This window comes from Austrofundulus limnaeus, unplaced genomic scaffold (genome assembly GCF_001266775.1).
Source record: "Austrofundulus limnaeus strain Quisiro unplaced genomic scaffold, Austrofundulus_limnaeus-1.0 Scaffold1, whole genome shotgun sequence".
Classification (NCBI taxonomy): domain Eukaryota; kingdom Metazoa; phylum Chordata; class Actinopteri; order Cyprinodontiformes; family Rivulidae; genus Austrofundulus; species Austrofundulus limnaeus.
Genome location: NW_013952403.1, coordinates 10,139,942 through 10,150,486, shown reverse-complemented (window position 1 = coordinate 10,150,486; position 10,545 = coordinate 10,139,942). Strand labels below are relative to the sequence as shown.

The 10,545-nt window shown below is 41.8% G+C and overlaps 1 protein-coding gene across 1 annotated transcript in view; it reads right to left on the bottom strand.

Annotated features, from left to right (window-relative positions):
- Window positions 1-10,284, bottom strand: part of nexmifb (neurite extension and migration factor b) — an 89,389-nt gene extending 79,105 nt beyond the window's left edge. Inside the window, exon 1 of the mRNA XM_014009148.1 lies at window positions 10,028-10,284. The gene's annotated coding sequence lies outside the window, so the exon portion shown is untranslated. The remainder of the gene's footprint in view (window positions 1-10,027) is intronic.
- Window positions 10,285-10,545: the final 261 nt, after the last annotated feature.

Sequence of the window (10,545 nt, the reverse complement as noted above, 5' to 3'; positions counted from 1 at the left end):
AATTTACGCAGCTCATTTACACACTTTTCCTAGAAGAGTTTGTTGAATCTTACGTGACATGTTCGTACGAACCCTTTGTACGAACAAAAGTAAGAGAAATTTAGGATAAGAATACGAACATGTTTTTGCATGAGGCCCATTGTTCTCCTTTTGACTTTTAGCTACTGTTTTGCTCCTTTTAGCTGTAACAACTCTGTTTTGATGTTTTCAAAAAAAATGTCAGCAGTTATTCAGCTTCCAGGATCCACACTGCATTTTTGCAGAAAATGCAACTCCCCTGTTTCAAGAAATGATCACAAATATAGTTTTTTTAATTAAAAAAGTAACACATTTTTCAGAATCTGAACAAACAGAGGCACGATTAAATAGAAGCAGATTACAGAGGATCTCAGGGCGTTGCCAGCAGACTCGACAAACTCAACTGTGAAGATTTATAGCAAAAATACAGGCTGTCTGCTATTTGTACATAAATTTGCGGCATTGTTTAGAGTAGAAAACAAGCCTGTCTTGAATGGCTGGTAATTATGTACAGCACGAATAAAGCGTGGCTTCTTTCTGAGGCACTGGTGGCTTGTTAAGTYGAAAACAGACAAAACAGCATTTAGAAAATGAAAGGTGCAGGGAAACATCCAGGGCACAGTGAGCTCCTCTCTTATTCTGATTCGCTTATTTGTTTCTCCCAACTGGAACCATGAACCCCTCGCTCCACCACCCCCTCCTCCTGCACCAACACCAACACTCACTTTTGTCTTTATTTTATTCCGTCCATCCACCCATTCTGTCAAATCGCCCCACCTCCACCCACTCTTTGTTTATCCCTTTCTCTTGAAGCACGCTGTAATGTTTTGATCTCTTTCACTTTGTCAACCCCTACCTTTCACCAAATCATAAATAAAGCTAATTAAAGGTCTTGTATTCGTTGAAGGAATGTGTGTCGCTTGATGCCTGCCAAGCCAGAGTTTTAGACTGAGATGATCCTTTTTTTATGAAATGGCACAGTTGTAGCCATTTCATTCGATCCTTGAAATTAACATTATACATAATCTCAGAGTATGTGTGGTGAATGACTCTCAGCTACGATCATTTCATATTTCAGCTCAGTATCTTGTAAACAATTGTTCAAATTGGAAGTCCAAATCATGCACAGGAAATGATTAAGTTCTCAGTTGAATGTTTATTTTCTGATCTAAAGACAGTTTTTCACTCCGAGCCATACATTCCTACAATGTTTAAAGAAAACCTGGTCACACCCCACATGTCAGAGGTGGGCATATTTTACTTGTTTCTCTGCTCCAACGCACCTGATTTGAATGAATGGGTGATTATCAGGCTTCTGCAGAACTTGAAGAGGTAATTCAGTGACTGAATCAGCTGTTTTGGAGCAGGAAAAAATGTAAAATATTCAGAGGTGCAGCCCTCAAAGACCAGGATTGCCCACCCCTGCCGTATATGATGTCATACCCTGGATATGATGTCATACCCCATATACAGTATGATGTCATACCCCATATATGATGTCATACCCTGGATATGATGTCATACCATATGTGGTGTCATACCCTGGATATGATGTCATACTGTGGATATGATGTCATACCCAGCATATGATGTCATACCCCAGACATGATGTCATACCCTGAATATGATGACATAGTAAACAAGGAAGTAAATAATAATAATAATATAATAATAAACAGTTCTACATTTTTGAAATATAAAACATTATGTCTAAATAGAGACTTGTTAATTATCTTACTGATTAAAGTAAATGATGCAATCAATAAAATAAGTATAACTAAATCTAAAATTCAGCTAATCATTCACAAAACAATAATCTGAAAAACTGACTGGGGTTTGGCATTTTTTGTTTTGGCTAATTAGTTGTGATAGCCACTGTGAATCGAGTTGTCTCCAAAGGTTAACATAAATGCACAACTAGAATTACTTTTTGCAAGTTTCATAAAAATCCACCTTGTTCACTAGTTATTTTGCTAACAAGCACCACTTATCGCTTTCAACTCCAGCGGTGGTTAGAAATGAAATGAATGTAGCTAATTATTCTAATATTCAGAACCCTGACTGTACCCGGTGACTGAGCCTTTTTCAGCTCCAACATGGCAAAACAAATATGTTCAAATTAGACATGGAGCCTCGCAGACAAGGGGAAACTATTAGTGGTATTATTTAACATAAACCCGAGCTGTTCTTGGCGTTGTGTGTGCCGTCACAAAGGGAACAATACATACGAGCACACTGTGTAAAATCAAATAAAGTCTCTCCCTGTCATATATTCCTCGTTGTCTGGAGCATGTTGCGAAAGTGCCACTTTAACACAGCTTACGTCAGAGCACCTGGGCACACTGCGTTAAGTCTCCGCCTCCTTCTCAAATTTACCAGCATCGCTTCTTGCTGTGTCTCAGGAAGTTAAAAAGTCAAGTGGGGCTTGAGAAGGAGAGAGAAAAGGAAACTGGGGTAAATTTCACATTATCTTTCTATTTGCAATGCGAAGGCCTGACGTGGAAGCAGGAAATGAGCTCTGAACATCAGGCTTGTCCGTTCCTGGTCCCAGTGGCCACCAGCCTACAAGCTGAGATCAAGTAGGCAATGCAGAAAGTGGTTAAAAAGAGCCCGGTTTAATTGGACTTTTATTTGTTGATGGCTGGAATCCTGATGCATTGCTTTAATTATCCTGGCAGAACTAATTCATGAGCACGGTTGCACGAACCAGGCTGGACTTGAAGTAGCATCCAAYCGCTTTTCTCTTCCTTTTTTTTCCTCTCTCTTTTTCTCTTTTTAGAACCCCGTCCATCCTCGGAAGCACTTACACCTTCCATGGGATTCTCTCTGATTTGACTTGTAAGGCATGTGTGATGGAGTAAAACCCTCTTACCAGCTAAAATAAACGAATCCACTAAAAAATAAAGGTCTAGAATATTGTGCACTGCCTTTCATGCCAGCATTTTAAACTGAAATCATCTCGTGCTGCGAATGGACAGAATCAAAGTATTTTTGGTCAAATCTTGTAAACGACCTTCAGTTAAGGGGTCAGTTTGACTTTAAATCAAGGATTGTTCATACAGCTCGTAAAGGGTTTGTATTTCTGTTGGTGGAGTAAAACTGTGGAACAGTGTGAGTATGGAACTTAAGGAATGTCCAAACATAAAAAAAWTTAAGGAGATGTATAAAAATGTTATCTACAAAAGATWTAGGGATGCTGAGTATATCTGAGTATTGTTATTATTTTTTATTTTATTGTAGTGTTTTTTTTGTTTGTTTTTTTGCAATATATGGAGATGTTTGGGGCTGTGTATATATGTGCGTACATGTGTGTATGCATTTACGTGTGTATAAAAATGCATGTAGATGTACATTCATGAATATATTCTGGTATTATATAAAATTCTAGGTAAACAGGTTGTTGTTTTAATCTTTATGAAATTGTAACAGAATAAGAAAAAAGAAGAATTTACTATTATTTTTTTGTTAAGAAGCTTCGGAGAAGGGTGGGATTAAATAAGTTTTTGACTTCTTCCCATTCCTTTTCAAATATGTTAATTTTGTTAATTTTGTTATCACTTTTTATCATTTTTTGTTTTGGATACATGTTTGAAATAAACTAACTACCGGTAACTAACCTTATGGGTTATCTCATGCCATTTTGTGAGATCATACGATATGCGTTAATGCACATGTATATCATGAGGACGACTGTAAGCTACTACCACACCAAAATATACCTCAGTATCTGTAAAACTGACTAAATTTGGACTAATGTTTGATTTTTATTGGCCATCTTGAATTGAGCTGACTCTGAAAAAATGACTACTTTTTATGAATTGCATTGGTTTGTGAAATATTTTGCTAACAGACAAACAGGGTTGACAACAAAATGTACCGATATTGTTTGAAGCAAAAATACAGTACTATAAGTAGTGTTCAAAGTTTGTGTTATGAACGAGGCTCAGCTACTACCACACCAAATTTGAGCTCAGTGTCATGAAACTTGACTAAGTTACAGCCGTTTTTGTGTTGACTGGTAGTGATGAGCTGTGGTGAACTTCCTGAATGGGACTGACTCCAAATGGTAATCGGTTATAGATCTGGTGAATAGGTTCTGAGAGTTCCGCTCAAATCCAGCCACTGGTTTGAGAGAGATCCTGCTAACAGAACAGAACCAACACAAGCTCAGACAAGAGTAAAACATTGTCGCTCTGCCTTCACTTTCAGCAGCTTGAACACAGCCAGAGCCTAACGTTTGTGTTTCTTTGCCCTCAGAGTCCAGAGCAGCTCTTGTCAGCCTGGAGTGAAAGGAAAAAAAAGGGAGGGGGCGTCCTCTGTTCCCATCTACACTTAGCCTTATCAACTGCTCCGTCAACGCCAAGGAGCAGCCAATCAACGCACAGRGCCTTCATGTTGTTCTCATTGCATTGTTTTTAATTCATTACATCAGCCTGCTGTAACAGTTTCGCCTCTGCACCGCACGCCTCATACTGACACATATTTCTAAAAGGGGGGCATTCTTTAAAGTAGATTAACACAGTTTGCCTGTCAGCTACCGGTGTCTTTTTTTTTTCCTCTCTCAGGCTCGGTGTGCGTCTGTGTGTGCGTGTCTTGGTGAGAGCGCAGTGGAATGTATATGTTTGTGCGTGTAAGCCCAAATGTGTGCGTCTTCCTGGAACAGCTCCTGTCTTGGGTAGGGGAGGGGTGGCAGAGCAGGCAGCAAAGAGCTCAGCAGCGCCTCGGTCCCTCAAGACACGCTGCAGCTCCCTCCTCGCGGCCATGAAAAGCAATCAGAGCCCAGCCTTCTCCCCTGGACTTACCTCTGCCTTTAATTACAAAACTCAGCAGCCGCAGCACAAGCGTAGAGAAAGACTGCCTCTGCTGGGCCGCAGCTAGCACGTCGCAGCCCCCAAACACAGACCTGTGAGTGGGGGGGGGGGGGGGGGGGGGGGAGGGGGAGGGGGGGACTCGGAGAGGGAGGGGGGGGGGGGGGGGGGGGGGGGGGTCGACATGACAGGCCTCTGCATACAGTGGCCTGATATAATGCAACTGGTCCTGATGGGCTCAGCGTGCTTCTACCTAGCCTGAGACAGACCCCGASGTGCTCGTGGCCATGAAGTGAGCAGAGAAAACTGTGGCGCTCCAGTCATATAACACAGCAGGGGGTCCACACAGCCAAGGGAAGCCCCTTTTTTTTCCTGTACACCTAATGAGAAGCTGTCACCTAGTAAAAGTCCGAAAAAGTGAAACTTGTGTGTGATACTGCAGGGTTAGCACCCCCAACCACCACCACCTATACGGCTTCAAAGTGATCCCAACATGCAGCGTGTCAAATATTAATCAAAGGCGCGATCCATGAATAATAAGGCCGCTTGTAAGTAAAAGTTGATGAGGATCAGCCTCGGCGAGATTGAGGATTTCTCTGCAATAACAGAGTCCTGACACGTGTGCCCGAGGGCTGGAGAAGAAGAGAAGCCACACAGCACACATGGACACAGGAAGATAAGAGACTATGTACACAAGCTGCAGGTTTTATTGCTGCAACATAGTATTTCGACAGCATTTTAAAACCATTTCCACAAAATCCTGTCCTCGCTACAGGGGAACAGGGCTGTGGTGCCGTAATGTGTCGCCAGCTCAATTCTTCACCCAATTTAAACTGAGCAGAAAATGGCCCTTTTTTTAGTGAAAGCAATGAGAGTGACCAGGAGGAGGAGAAGGAACGGCAAATCCTCGTGCCTCTCTCGGCGTGGCACATCTCGCCGTGTGATGGCAATCATAGTTTCCACATTTATGATCTTCAAACAAGGCCGGCATCTCCCCTCCGTTTTGTCACACAGCCTTGTGCCCAATAGCAAGCTGCACCGTCACATGTGATAATGACACCAACATGAATGTGTCAACTCAATTTGTCCCTCTTATAGGCTCTCTTTGACTCAATCAATGCACGGCCTTCAGTCTGGTTTCCACTGCTGCCTTCACATTAGAGAAGGAAAAGGCAGACTGAGTGGTCACCCCCCACCACGTGAATGCTCCTGAGGTTCAACATTATGTGTTCTTCAGGCAAATGCTCAAAAGAGAACTCAGAATGAGCTGAAAAGTCAAAAGTACCTCATCAAGTTGGCTGCAAAGGCTGCATAAAATCCAAACCATGTCAGGTCAGTGCACAGAACCCGTGAGGATAAACTGCCTCATCTCTAATTCAAAATAGATGTTGACATTAGGGTAGCCCAATTTATCAAAAATGTATCACCATCACAAAACCAATCTGCATAATATCAATATAGCAAAATAATGCAAAACCTATTTGCGAGAAAGATTGTTAGACAATGTGATGTAAGTGCTTAAAACACAAGATTTTGCTATCGAGTAGGAAGAGAATGAGAGAAAAATGTAGATTTATCCCAACTAATATTGTAATATTCAGTAATAGTGCAGATATAAAAATAATAAAAGATATTAAAACATAGTTTGGAGTTGAATGTTTTGATGAATTTTTTTGAAATGTTAACAAACAAAGAGTTTTGTGGCATTCCGATGAGAGAAAAGAAAATGATGAAAAGAAAATGTTGGTTAATCACAAATGATATGATTATCATGATATTCAATGCATCACAATGTCAATATCGCAAWATCAAAATCACAAATGAGTGCAAAACATGGAGTTGGATGGTGAGATGATAGTAGTGGAGATACTGAACACATGGAGTGTTATGAGCATTATGATGGACAAAGAGGAGATGAGCGATCAGAATTTATTTTGATGTGATGATGATATTTGGCAGTATTGGATATGGGTCATATGAATCATCATWCGATGTTTCTCTATCWCAAAGTCTGTCATGGTACAATTTTGATTCAATTCACAAGTCTGRGATRGATATGATYRGATATCATTGACACATCTAACACAATCATTTAGTAAATGATTGTGTTAGATGGGCATATGATGATGACTAGTGCTGGGCGGTWTACAGTTTTGTGCCAAAAACTGGTTTTTATTTTTGTTATGATATGAATTTTCTGAATACCGGACARACTGGTTTAAATAGCCGGAACACATTTGTAACGTTTCGTCGTGACCGCCAGTGAACTACATCCCGGGGGACACTTTTCTTTGCYGCATCGCTATGTGCATTAGCATGCTAATGTTATTATTGGAGCAGCTTGTTGAAGTAACTGTTGAAGGGTGGTGTTTCAGCTGCTTCTATTGACTGAAGTAAAAAAAACATCCCYTTTTCACCATCGCTGAATTTAGAAAACAACTCTTCAGTGACGTGCACGGTTAGATTTAACATGCAATGTTGTAATGGAGATGTTAATGCATGGAGACTTTAATGTGGTTCTATTGTGAAAAGCCTGGGGGGAAGTAGTTTTGTAGTAGAGCTGAGTTGACTGGTGTGCAAGGTGAGTRGTCCTTTTAAGTTTTATCAACAGACAACAATAGATGCGATAATGATCTTTTCTCAACCCTTCACGATCGGACCAAAATGTATGATTACTGTCTACAACCAGGCAAAGAAATGGCGTACAAGAGAAGGGAACCAGCCAAACAGAGATACAGTAAAAGAAAAAAGTCAATAACAGTACATTTTATGATCAGCTGAGCTGTGATGAAAAAAAATATGTTCAAATACTGTCAAACCGGTGTAATTGTTGAAAATACCGTGATATAAAATTTGGGTCACACTGCCCAGCTCTAATGATGACATGGATAGATTGATGTAACAGAACCATTAGTCATTTAATCAATGTATCGATATGGACTGATGTAATGTTACACCTCTACTATTGGATAATGCAAAAGGCTCTAAGAAACCAGCCCATTCTCACTCCCAAGTCGTCACATATTGACACTTTTTCAAGGTTCCCTCTGCATTCAATTTTGACGCGTCAGGTACCCCCCTCGCGTCAGTTATTGACGAGATGGGGCGGAATCCGTTGTAATAATTTCAGAAAGTGTAGAAAATGCACAAAAACTAACCGTCCCAAAGCATAAAAATTACCTTTATTCGCTCTAGACATCTTGTCCCTGACCCTAGTACCTAAAATTAACCATCAACCCTGATCCTTAAAATTAACCATTTTTAGAAAGTGTAGGAAATTGACGTCAACTACGTGTTCCAAAGCCTAAAATTACTTAATATTCGCCCTAGACATCTTATCCCTGACCACACTCCTTAAAATTAACCATGAACCCTGATCCCTAATACATTAACCACAGACCCCAACTCAAAGACCCCCTATATTTTGCATCCCAACGCGTCAAACCCGAATGCCCAGGGAACACGGAAATGCCTGGTGCGTCAATAACTGATGCAACGGGTGTACCTGACACGTCAAAAATAAGACGCAGAGGGAACCTTGGAAAAGCATCAATATGTGACCAGTCGGGAGTGAGAATGTGTTAAACAGTTGCGAGTTGGACGATCGGATGGTATAGATCAAGATTTTAAATCACAGGGAGCGTGTCAGGAGGATTGTGCTGGGGAAAATGGATTTATCACAAATAACAATATTATTGTTACAGAAGTATCGCAATTTCAGTATTGCAAAATTGCAAAACACGTTTTCAAGTTGGATGGTTAGATGATACTGATGAGACTTGTAAGCATTGTCATGAAGAATAAGAAATGTTAGAAAATGTGGTCAAATTGCCAATAAAATCATGATTTTCACATGTATCACAATATTAAATATCGCCAAGACAGCAAAACATGCTTGGTGTTGTATGGTTAGGTAACAGAAGCCACAGTGCTAAAACAGGAAGTGCTGTAGGGAATGAAATGGAAGAAGAGAATGAAATGAGTGAGGAAATCATGGTTCACGTTTGATATTATCACTATAATCAGCTATTTCGCAATTGTCACAATATTTGATATTACCATTATAATCAGCAATATCACGATTATCATCATAGTTAATATCACAGTATTTTATTTCTATTGTTTTGAATCTCTAATAGACATGCACCCCCCCCCCCAAAAAAAAAGGAAAAGAAAAGGGAAAAAAAGCATCCGCGAGGCTTTTGTTTCCTTGTTGTTCAAATGCGTTCCAATTAAAATGCTTTTTACTACAGAGTTACACCTCCACACAACCAAGCAGACAGGCTGCTATTGAGTGCTGCAGCTCATTATTTTTAAGAATGCTGCTGCTGGCCGTGTGTGGCTGACTGGTACTTCCAGTAAACATCTGTCATGAAGCATCCTTGTGGGGGGGACGACACACACTAAGCTACTGATCTAGTGACCCCACAGTGCAGGCATTCACAAATGCCTATAGGCACACCTGTGTGCACTCTGGACCGGTTTGTTAAGAACATCTTGCTTCTAAAGTGTTTATGAATCATTTATTTACCTCATCTCGGCGGAGGGGCCTAACTGTAAGATGATGTGTTATCCCATTAGGTTTCAATATTCCCCATCATGAATCATTCAGCGCTTTTGGACTATAGATCCCCCACCACCACCACCACCACCACCACCCTTATGCATCCCTTCTTCATACTGGGGCAGCACTGTTCAGGCTGCAGAAGGTTTGATTCAAAATGACGTCCACACACAGGCCACTGTTTGTCTCCAAAACATGCAGGCAGAGCAGGACACATAGGCTGCCYTGGATTCGATGGAGGTGGGGGGGCACACGTGGCATCTGTGTCTACGTTGAATTTCTGAGGCTTTAAAGCCCACCTGGTCAGAAGGAGCCTCGTGCTTGAGGTAGAGAGAGAGAGAGTGTGTGTGTGTGTGGGGGGGGGGGTCATTTTTTCGACAAGGGAATGGGGTAATCGATGGATGAATGTAGGCTACGACAGCTGTCCCAGAGAGAGAGAGAGAGATGGAGAGAAAGAGAGAGAGAGAGCTACTGTTACATCGCATGCATGGATGGTGTGTTCTCCGTTTGGAGCAGAAAGAAAATGTCCGATCCGAGCAGATCAGGTAAATGGAAACCAGTGTGTGAATCAAGCTGTCATCATGTGCACACCTAATGGGAGACACACGCTGAATGAAAACGATTTGGCTTTGCCTACCTCCAGAGCGTCCAAACATGCGTTATGGTGTGATTTGTTTATTTTTCCCTCTCGGTGTTTTTGGGGGGTTTTTTTTGTTTGTTTTTTTCCTCCTGTCGCAGTGGGATCCTCCTCAGCTGCTCTGGACAGGAGAGATGCGTCTTTCCCCGAAATGCAAACAGTTCCCCTGCATGTCCACCCCCCACCCCTCCCCTGCACCCTCCTCCTCCTCCTCCTGCTCCTCCAGCAGCAGCAGCAGCAGCAGCAGCCCGGGCCTCCTCTCCTCTCCTCTCCTCCCCGGGTAGAAGCAGGCTTGGACGCGCCTCTCAGTGATGGAGGCAGCGCGGCTCTCCTCTCCGCCGCCGCTCCATTTTTTCCTCCTCCTATCCGCCCGAGCAGCGGGACCAGCGCGTCTCCTGTCGGAACCGTGGCTTTTCTCGGGACGAGCGGTGGAGCTTCCTTGAGCCGTCGCCGTTTCTTAAAATCCACCAAAAAAATATGTATATAGGGGAAAAAAAAAAATAAAGAAAAAATAAACT